Here is a 10,209-nt window from a genome sequence, read left to right on the forward strand (position 1 = left end):
GTGCCGGCACATAGTAGACACTTTGTAAATATTTGTAGATACTCTGAAGCCGGCTTTATGTTCTGGTCATTTCCACGACACATCATACTCTGTCTCTCTCATTAGGGGCCTTTATACATGTTATTTCGCCCCCCTACCCCATGCCTAACACCCATTTTTCTTTTAAGCTTGCTAGCTGCATTATTTACAATATACAAGATATGGAAGTAAGTTAAGAGAAGGTGTGGCATGTATATACAATGGAATATCACTCAGCCATAAAAAGAATGAAATCTTGCCATTTGCAACAACATGGATGGACCTAGAGGGCATTATGGTAAGTGAAATAAGTCAGGAAGAGAAAGACAAATATTGTATGACATCACTTATATGTGGAATCTAAAAGACAAAACAAATGAACAAACATAACAAAACAGAAACAGAGTTATAGATACAAACGGGAAGTTGCAGGGGGTGGGTGGAAAGGGGGAGATTAAGAGGTACAAACTTCTAGCTGCAAAATAAATGAGTCACGGGTATGAAATGTACCATGTGGGGAATATAGTTAATCACTAAGTAATATCTTTGTATGGTGACATATCATAAGTAGACTTATTGTGGCGATCATTTTGAAATGTACAGAAATACTGAATCACTATGTCATGTAACAGGAACTAACAGTGTTGTAGGTCAGTTATATGTCAAAAACAAACAAACAAACAAACAACTCATAGCAGAAGAGATCAGATTTGTGGTTACCAGAGGCGGGGGCTGGGTGGAGGGGGAATTAGATAAAGGCAGTCAAAAGGTACAAACTTCCAGTTATATAAATAAATACTAGGGATGTAATGTACAATATAATAAACATAGTTAACACTGCTGTATGTTATATATGAAAGTTATTCAAAGAGTAAATCCTAAGAGTTCTCATCACAAGGAAAATTTTTTTCTGTTTATTTTTGTATCTATATGAGATGATGGATGTTCACTAAACATGTTGTAATCATTTCATGATGTATGTAAGTCAAATCACTATACTGTACACCTTAAGCTTATACAGTGCTGTATGTCAATTATATCTCAATAAAAGTGGAAGAAAAAATAAAGTAAAACCATTATTTCCTCTAGGAAGACTTTCCAAACCTAGGTAAGAACCCCTGTGGCATCCTCACACATACTATACTTTTCCTATTGAAGACATTCAACACTATTGAAATAATTGAAGAATTAACTGCCTTCCACACTAGACTATAAGGGGCATATTTATGTTGTTCAGAGTCATATTCCTAGAGCCTAGTATAGTACCTGGCACATAATAGGCTCTCAGTAATAACGGGTGTGGAAGAATGCATGAATGAAATCTGTTTCTACTCCGTGTTTTCAGATCAGATCCCAAAGAGAAAGCACTGCTTCTTCCCAGGAGGGTGGATAAATATTCTCCTGTCATCCCAGCATGCAGACAATCCAGTGGGCAGAATGCTGATTGCACAGGCAACTCAGATTAGAAAGCTACAGCACCAAGCAGACAGATAGAGAAGCTATTCCTAGGGTGGTAAGTAATTAGCATACACTTGGCAGAGTGTATTGGAAGGAGCAAACATCCTTAGCAGTACTCTTGGAAAATGCTCAGAACTTAAAGCTGAGAACAAACAATGACCAATTGCAGACAGACACTAAGAAAAATCTTCACATAGTAATAAGAGCCTTATTGTTTGAAGGCATCATTCCAGAAAGACTAGTAGGACAAGAACAGAGTGTAATATATGGCAGAATCTCCAAAATTAGAACTAGTCAGAAGACGAGGAATCTGGCTGTCACTAGAACAGAGCTATTTTTCTTCTCTTGGCCACACCAAGCTAAATAATTTTTTTCTAATTCCTTAGTGAGGAACAAATTGAAGAGGAGTGTTCCAATCCTATTTTATGATTGCTCTGGTTGATGTACAGAGTTCTTCCTAAATTGGTCATATTCCTTAAAGTGAATATTTTCATTTGCAGTTCATACTTTTTTAAAATAACATCTTCATATTTTTTAAAAACTCCAATACCATTGTACATTTAGACCAGGTAGCTGCTACTGTGACTCTACCAGTCAAAATGCTGGCTCTCAAGTGAGAAAATTAGGTAATTTGTAGTTTTGCTTAAACAAGCTTATTTCTCTCTGAGTAAGCTACATAAAATTCAGTGGAATCATTTGGCAGATAATGAAATCCATCAAATGACTTGCCCAAGCAAAGCATTCTAAGGTGTACTGATGAAAGAAAATGCAGCTGGGACTCGAGAACAAGAATTCTGCCCTAACTGCATAATTCAGACACAACTTCTCACCTCCGTGTTCTCCTATGCCTATTAGTAGTCCTGTAGTTTCTCTAAAGAAGAGCCTTTGCTATCTCAGCAAAACCTTAAAATTAGGGTTGACAGATAAAATATAGGGTGCCAAGTTAAATTTGAATTTCAGGTAAATAAGGAGTAATTTTTTAATGTAAGTATGTTCCATATTTATATTTATTGTTTATCTGAAGTTCAAATTTAACTGGGCATCTTGCTTTTATTTGCTAAATCTAGGAATCCTAATTAAAATTCATTCATCGTTAAAAGGAAAATACCATTCCTCTCAGTTCTTTCTACCCATAATCACATGAAACCACAGAAAGTTAGAGAAGGAAGTGAACGAAGCTTCTTTGAGCTCTTACTAAGTGCCTATTGCTGTCACATGAAGCATAAATGTTACATTACGTGGACTTCTTAGGAAGGGAGAAGAGTTAAGAATCTACTGAGGGAGGTGGCATTTGTGAAGCTGGTGACTGGATTTCCACACGTGGTTTTTCATTGTTCGTACCTCTGTTGGCAAAGCAGTTTGGTGTGTTTTGTAGCATTTATCTCCTTTGATAAAAGCCAGGTACTGATGAAGCTGTGAACTCAATTTTCAAGAGTATAGGGCGACTCATTCTCTTAGTTTAGGGACCTCAGTTACATTACACTGGGAAAAAGAAGGGTCCTTTGATAAATCGTAAACAACCAGATGATTGATTGGTCCCAGGAATTTAAATATATAGGTATTCATTATAATTAAACACTTCATTGGAAAACACATAACATAGACTATAGTCTCTAGAACTGTGACAGCTATATTGCAGTTTTATAACCCAAAATTTAATCAGCAGGTGCTGATTAATCCTGCTCTAAAACTCTTCCATAGCAAGGCAGTTGCCCAGATTCTCTGTGCTTCAAAAGGGGAAGAGGGGGTGGGTGGATGGGGGGTGGTCAGTGCTAAAAACATAGATGGTCATCCTTTTATTTTTGCTCTCTCGTTCTCTGGGAGTTTTGATCTCAGCTGAAGGCAAACTACCCTCTTTAGCACATGTGTTCATATAACCATCATTTAATATTTTTAAAGACTTAAAAAAGAGTCCCCTCTTAAAGTTATCCAGCTTGGAGTTTATAAAGACTGGCTTCAAATTTTCATAGCTCACTTTCAATCAGTTAAATATAAGACCCCTCCTGACACCACCTTCCCAGACTGACGCCCCTCCTCATTTCAGTACTCTTCCCCCAAACTGCACAGGGCTTCTCCCCTTGACCCATTCTCCTGCCTAGAATGTCCTCACTTTCCTTTGTTTAGCCAAATGGCCTTTATACTTCTGTCAACCTCCAGCTCAGAGGCCACCACCTCCTGAAGCCGGCTCTATCTTCCCCCTCAGACTGTACCAAGTGCTCTTCCTCTGTGACTCCATAATCACTTTGATGTGTCTGTATCACTAGATGCATGTACACTAGATTCACATTTTAAAATATTTATTTTTATCTGCTTCTAAAAGTAAAGTTTGCTTGTAGAAAATGGAAAATGGAAAAGTATAAAAAACTAAGAATCACCAGTAATTCTGCCATTCAGAAATAACAGCATTAATATTTGGATGTATTACCTTTTAGACTCCTCTCCACGTACACTGTGATGCGTTAATTACAAACATTTCCCCAATTCTCCCCCCACCGCGTACATTCTTGTCATTTGCAATGTGACTTTGAGGGTCCTTCTGTCAAGGGGTGAGGTCTATTTTCCTTCAGTTCTATTTGGGCTGCTCTCCTGACTTTATTTGGAAAATAGAATATGACAGAAGTGACGGTGTGCCAGTTCTGAGCCTTGTACACTTCCACTCTCTCTCGGAACCCTGATTCACCGTGAGAACAACCCCAGGCTAGCCTGATGAAGGCTAAAAGAACATTTGGAGAGTAGATGAGTCATTCCAGCTGAGGCCATCCTACATCAGCTAGTTCCCAACTGACCAGCTAACCAAAGTGCCCAAACAAGCCTAGCTGAGATAAACCTAGATGAAAATCGCCTAGGTGAGCCCAGCCTAAAGCGACTGCAGAATTATGAACTAAATAAATGGTTATTTTAAGCCACTAAGTTTGGGGAGTAGTTTGTTATGCAGCAATAGCTTACTAATACATATATATGGACAGGGACTTATACATGCAACAGTAGTTTACTGATACATACATACATACATATGTATACATATATACATTTACATAGTGGAGAGTATAGCAATTGCAACAAATTTGTATCCCGCTCTCCCTAAACATTTGAATTAAAACCATACCATTAAAAAATCTTGCCAAGGATTATATTTATCACTGTATGATAGTCTATTTTTTGAATGCAACATATAAAACCTTACATTTTTCTATTATTCTGTATCTATATTGTTTTGTTTTTTTTATAATAGAGAGCAGTTTAATGGACATCTTTAAGGTAGAAGTAGAATTACTGGGCTAAAAGCCACATGAAAATTTTGAAAGCCCTTGATACACCTTGAGTAATTTTTTTCCAGAAAGATTACAACTATCTACACAGTCACTGGTGCTGCCAGAGACAGCTCATCTTACCATGATCTTGACACAGTTAAATATTACTTTTAAATAAATTGTAAATTTGATGGCCAAGAAATGCATTAAATTATATTTAAAAAAATTTTTTATAAGTGAAGTTGGATTGATGTTCCTTTTTTTAAATTAGCTATTTGTATTTATTCTTTTGTGAGTGGCCTCTTCATGCACATTGTTCATTTTTCTTTTTTTTGTAGTTTTGTATTGATTTGTATGCTCCATATATTAATAGCATATATTACCAATAGCTACTATTTATTTCATGACTGTGAAGAAGCAAACACCTCATATAAAGTATCTCATCTAAATTCTCACAAAAATCTTTTCAAGGTAAATTCTAGTATTTTCCTTTTTTATAGATGGGAAAAGTGAGGCTGGAGAAATTTAGTATCTTGCCCAAGATTATACATAGAAGATCCAGGTTCCAGAATCTGGCTTTTACCTTTAGACACTGCTACTTCACTTTGTTCATCACAATTTTGCAAGAATTATTATTTTTTGGTCCTAAATTGTCAGTTATGATATTACATAGAGATTATCTCTTTACAAGTTCATCTGTCTTTCCCACTATACTGTAAACTTCTTGTGGTTGGAATCATATCTTTAAAGCTGCTGCACCTAACATGGTCCCTGGACATAATATACATTCCATAAATATTTGTTAAACTAAATGGTTTGTTCTCACATTGGCACTGATACTTGATGGCCAGAGTCTTTGTCTAATAGGGTATTAAATATATTAGAATTCCCTCTTCCCCAACCAGATATTATAAAATTAGCAGGCTAATTACATTAGATCATTTTCCTTAGTCAATTTATTTTTCCCAGAATCAGGTAGCAAATTATGCCAGATCCACAGTCTATAATCATGACTGAAAGCAAATAACATTGGATTTTAGCATTCCCCAAATGTCTATGATCCCGAATCACCTGAGGTAGAAAATCATTCATAATACTCCTCAATCCTCTTCCATATGACTGGAATTTGGTCAAAAGTACATTGGTGGTAACTTTACCCCTTCTCCTTAAAAATCGTTAGTGGTCAATCCAACTATTCCTTGAAAAATAGTTCTGGAAAAAACAAAACATAGCTACTGAATACAAGATCTGTGCACAACTTTTATGGTCTTTTTCATATATCGGTCACTTTGAAAATAAGATACAAAACTATGTTTAAGAAGATATTAAGCTAACATAATGATACACTGAACTGATGATTTGTTTTACAGTACCAACTTAAAAACTGTGCATGATTCCCCTGCTTTTAAATTTTAAATTCACCCTAAATTGGCCCAATTTTGGACTTTGTAACTTTTCTGAATGCCAGATTATACCTGTTATTTCTGTGAAAGTTCTTTGAAATCCTTGGTCAAAATAGAAAAATTTCTGATCAGATTCATAAAAGAGAGTCTTTCCAATCTGCATGCATATTGTCTGTGGGTACAGTGAAATCTCCTTGGAAACAGGAAGGATGATGCCATATATATTTATACAGTGAAATAGTTACTAGGTTAACAAATGAGTTCTCATAGGTGCTTACTAAAATTTGTGTGTATATGCTTTCTAAAGCAAATCAAAATTAAATAAGCAACACTCTTTTCTTTCCTGGTGGGACATTTAGCAACCTTGGGGATAGACTGACAGAACTGCTAGCTTCAGCCTAGGGAGGGGTTTGAATAGCCTGGAAATGCTGAGCTGTGCCTTTGTAGAAATGTGCAGCACCTGGCACTAGTATTTTAAAACCCCCTGGAGAGAGTCACCAGTTTTTTAAAAGCTGAGCAACAACTTGCTGGACTCCAAACTAGGTCAGGGAACGTAGAAGGTAGGAACTTTCTGTTAAGATCAACTTCTCATTATATTTAATAAGAGTTTCAAAAACAAGGTGGGGAGGGCATGCACATAGGATTTCTCAAATGGAAAAGACCACCTGGCTCCAAAATTCTGAAGTCTATTTAATGATACTCCAATCATTTTTTTTCCTATGTTTTACAGTGGGGTTATTAACCAGTAGATTGAAATCCTTTAGCAAGTACCTTTTTCTCTTAAAAATGAATATAATATCAGCTCAGAAATATGCAACTAGATCAGCTCAGTGGCATAGTATAAATAAGTAGCATAGAAAAGATATTGAAATATATATGAATTTATTAGATGATCAGTGTGATGTTTCAAAATGATGCGCAATGGCTGGTGTAGATACCAGAGGCTACTTATCTATTTTGAGGACACAAAAGCCAAATTCCTGTCTTGTACCTTGCATAAAAGTAAATGTCAAAAGAACAAAGCATTAAAAGTCAGAATTAAAAAAAAATACAAATTTTGTGCTGTGTTCTTCATTAATCCTGCACATTGCCTTACATATTTATTTCTGGATACTTTATCCTTTTTCTGCTGATGGGATATCCTTTTCAATTATACTTTCCATCTGATTTTTAAAGATTTTTTTGATGTGGACAATTTTTAAAGTCTTTATTGAATTTGTTACAATATTGCTTCCGCTTTATGTTTTGGTTTTTGGCCGTGAGGCATGTGGGATCTTAGCTCCACGACCAGGGATTGAACCCACACCCGCTGCATTAGAAGGCGAGTCTTAAGCACTGGGCCATTGGGGAAGTCCCACCACCTGATTTGTTAATATCAAGGACAGCTGTTTAATGTTAATCGTATACCAAGCCACTTTCTAAATTCTCTTAGTTCTAATAGTTGTTTTTATTTTGGGTGAATCTCTTGGAATATATACATGTCTTTTTATTTCATTTATTTCATTAGGTATTAACTCCAAAATACTGTTTAACTGGTGAAGACAGTAGGCATTTCTCTCATTTTCGGCTTTAAGGAAATATATCCACAGTTTCACTATGTAATTTTATGTTTGTTATTGATTTCTATTTCATGCTCTTTTTTGCTTTTAAAAATTTTCGTTCTATCACTATTTTGCTTATGATATTTCTAATGAATTGATGTTTATTTTTATTAAGAACATTTTTAACAGTCATTGTTCAATGTTTTCTTCTGTTAAATAACAAACATATTTAAAGTGAAAAACCACTGAACACTAAGATTTTTTTTAAAGCATTTAATAAAAATGCACAAGCAATATCATTTATTGCTGCTTTTTGCTCTTACTGAAACTTCTCAGAATAAGTTCAACTTGGTCATGAATAATTTTTTAATGCACTGCAAGACTCAGTGCTAATGTTTTATTTGGAATTTTTTGTATCTAAATTCATAAATGTTATTTGTCTATAATTTCTATTTTGTATTTGCTTCCACATTTTCTAATCTTTGATATTGTATACAATATCCTCTCTTATTACTGGTCTATTCAAATTTCTATCTCACCTGAAATAAGTTTCGGGTAATTTATTTTTTTTAGAAATATGTCTGTCATATAGAGTTTTCAAATTAATTATTATACTTTATATTTTTAAATACTTCTTTTATATTTAACTGTATTTGTAACAACTTTGTTTTCTGAATTTGTATATTTTTGTTCCCCTCCTTTTTTTGTCTTTTATTTCATCTTTGAAATGTGTTTATATGTATATTTTTTCAAGTTGTTACAGCTTTGTCATTGTCTTTTTGTTATTTTCTAGTTTTATTGCATCATTCTTAAGAGAGTTTTGGAGTCTACTTTCTTTGTGTGCACAAATGTGTATTCTCCTTCAGTTAGATACAAATTTCTACATATCCACTAAAACAGTGCATTATTTGTGTTAATCAAGTTATTTCCTTATTTATCGAGCATCTACCATGTGTTGGGCACTGTATGAAGTTCCAGGTTCATAGTGGAAACCAAAATAGACATCCTTCCTGTTTCAGATTTTAATAATTTTAATGAGGTAAAATTTACAAAAAATAAACTGTTCCCACTCAAAGCACACAATTACATGAGTTTTGTCAGGTGTGTATACTTGTGAAACCACAACCACAGTCATCATACATGACATTTTCATCCTTCTCTAAGTTTTCTTGTGCCTCTTTGCAATCCATCTCATCCTCCTGGTCCCAGGCAACCAGTGATCTCTATTCTGTCACTATAGGTTATTTTGCATCTTTTAGAATTTTCTGTAAATGGGCTCATACAGTATACACTGTTTTGTGTTCGGCTCCTTTCAAGCTGCATAATGATTTTTGAGATTTATCTAAGTTTCTGTATATGTCAATAGTTCATTCTTATTTAATGCTATGTGATATTCTATTGTACGGATATACCACAGTTTGCTTATTGATTCACCTGCTAGTGGACATTTCGATTATTTACAGTTTTTTCTATGATAGATAAAGTTGCTATGAACTTCTGTGTACCAGTGTTTGTGTGGATGTATGTTTTATTTCCTTTTGGGTAAATAATTAAGAGTGAAAGCCTGAATCCTAGGGAAGCTATATTAGATTAATCTTCATAGACAGCACAAACTTAGATTTTGGCTTTGGAACAATGTGTACGTTTGTCTTTATAACAATAGAATTTAATCCATATATATTTATGGGCCCAACTGAACTACATATTCTCACTTATTTTGTTTTTATATGCTTTCTTTTAATTTTTCTACTTAAATGATTTTCCTGATAATTTTTTTTTCTTTCTGGTGTAACATTTCCCAAAATATGTACTGTAGAATAAATAGTCCTATTGAGAAACTTTACAAAAAGTAGTTTTCATGATCAAATAAACTGAGGAAATGCTTCTTAAATACTTACAATTCATATTAGTATTTTTAAACTTATTATTTATTTATTTATTTTTGGCTGCATTGGGTCTTTGTTGCTGCGCGTGGGCTTTCTCAAGTTGTGGCAAGCGGGGGCTACTCTTTGTTGCGGTGTGTGGGCTTCTCATTGTGGTGGCTTCTCTTGTTACAGAGCATGGGCTCTAGGCACGCAGACATCAGTAGTTGTGGCTCGTGAGCTCTAGAGTGCAGGCTCAGTAGTTGTGGTGCACGGGCTTAGTTGCTCCGTGGCATGTGAGATCTTCCTGGAATAGGGATTAGAAACACTGAGGATTCAGCAAAGTCTCTGTACCCATGTCATTTACCTTTTGGTGGGGCCAGCCAGCCAATAAATGTCTAAAAGTAAACAATATGTCAAGTGGTAATGAGTGTGTGAAGAGAAAGAATGGAGCAGGATAAGAGGATAGGGTATGGTACTTTGATTTATAAAGGTGGGTAGAGAAGACATCTTCCATAAGGTGACATTTGAATGAAGACCCAAGATGAGTAAGCAGTGCTGCTATCTGGGGAAGAGAATTCCTGAGAGCAAACAGCAAGGGCTAAGTCTCTGGGGTGAGAACTCGTTTGACAAAGAATTGAGTATAGTGATAGCAAGAGGACTGCCAGGGAAAATG

Source organism: Mesoplodon mirus, assembly GCF_964341445.2.
Source record: "Mesoplodon mirus genome assembly, chromosome: 3".
In the NCBI taxonomy this organism is placed as follows: Eukaryota; Metazoa; Chordata; class Mammalia; order Artiodactyla; family Ziphiidae; genus Mesoplodon; species Mesoplodon mirus.